This window comes from Gavialis gangeticus, unplaced genomic scaffold (genome assembly GCF_001723915.1).
Source record: "Gavialis gangeticus isolate Ggan-Ray unplaced genomic scaffold, GavGan_comp1, whole genome shotgun sequence".
Classification (NCBI taxonomy): Eukaryota; Metazoa; Chordata; order Crocodylia; family Gavialidae; genus Gavialis; species Gavialis gangeticus.
In genome coordinates this window covers 49313890-49315521 of record NW_017729022.1, presented here as the reverse complement: position 1 = coordinate 49315521, position 1632 = coordinate 49313890, and positions in this window count along the sequence as shown.

The window sequence follows — 1632 nt, the reverse complement described above, 5'->3', positions numbered from 1 at the left end:
GCTGATTCGGGGGACAGTGATTTGATTTGGTGATTCAAACCACTGTCCTGATTTTCAATTTGGTCAAATCTGATTTGGAGATTCGGCAGCAGCTGAATCTCTGAATTAGCCAGGCCAGGCCCATCCCCGTCCCTCTCCCAGCCCAGCAATGGCTGCCCCGCCTGCCCCAGCTCCTGGTACTTGTAAGGAAAAAAAAAAAAGCCCTGACTCACCAGGTACTGCTGGGCAGGGGCCAATCCCTGCTGCCCCTACCACATGGGGGGGCTCTGCCATGAGCCCCCTGAAGCCCCGAGGCTGCTGCAGGAGCAGCGAGTCCCAGGGGCTTGTCTTTTTTTAAAGGGCTGGAGCTGGCCTGGGTAGGGCACTTGTGGGGGCTGGGAGAGCAAGGGGGGGGTCAAGGGGCTCGTACAGAGCCCCCCATGCAGTGTGGGACAGCAGGGACCACCTCCCCGCCTGGCAGCACGCAGTGAGCACTGGGGCTTTTCTTTAAAGTACCAAGCGGGGGGGTGGGGAGGGGAGACTCCCTGCTGCAGCCACCGGGGACTGCCCGAATCAAAGCTCTCTGAATCTTTGCTGAAGATTTGGAGAGCTTTGAATCGATTCGGAGCTTTTAATAGGTCCCCTGACTATTCAGACTCAGAGATTTGGCCACTGATTCGGGCTGAATCTCCTCCAGATTGAATCACCACCAAAAGCTTTGCACAGCCCTACCAGACAGCAAGGAGCAACTTTGTCCAAGCAAGCTAATGGTTTCTGCGGTGCTAACAAATTTGACAGTGCAGGAAAAGGAAGGAGAGCTCAAAACAGTGGCAGGTGGGGCTGACAAGTGGAACAAACTACCCTTCCTACGGCTAATACCCATTAACCCCACTCTGGCAGAGCAGGGGTGTCAAGCTCAGCTGGGCTCCGAGACCAGATCCAGATCACAGGGTTCCTCATGGGCTAAATTCAGATTGCCTGGTCCAGATCTGGCCTGTGAGTCTCATTGCAGTGGAGCAAGCAGGCAGGGCACAGGACAGGAGTTAATGCAGCCTGCACCCACGCCACCAACAACTGTCCTCAAGAGGGTTCCCTAGTTGGTAGCAGTGAGCTCTGTCCCCATCTCCCCTACCTCAGATTTGGGGATAGCTGGGGATGACCCTGCTCCAAGCAGGGGACTGGATTAGCTCAGTGTTTCTCAATCTTTTTTTGTACCAAGACCCATCTGTAAACATTGATGGCCAATCCTGACCTAGTGCCCCTCATTCCCAATCTGCTGCCCCCTGCCCCACAGTGTGAGGAGAGCAGGGGGGTCCCAAGCAGCACCTTGTAGGCTAGAGCTTTGTCAGCCTGCAAAGTAAAACCCACGGTTTCACACACTTTTTTTTCCTTTACAGGAGAATCCATTTATAAAGTTTGTTTGTGACCCCTTCATAGATTCTTGCAACCCACTTTTGGGTTGTGGCCCACAGGTTGAGAAATGCTGGACTAGATGACATCCTGATGTCCCTTACAACCCTAATTTTCTATGATTCTATGACCTCTTAGGTCTCTGATTGCTGGAGGCTACTAAGGGAGAGGGACAGGTGACAGACCAGTCTGTACATGCCCTGTTTAAAAACCCTTTCCACACGGGCAGGTCTAAGATTTTGA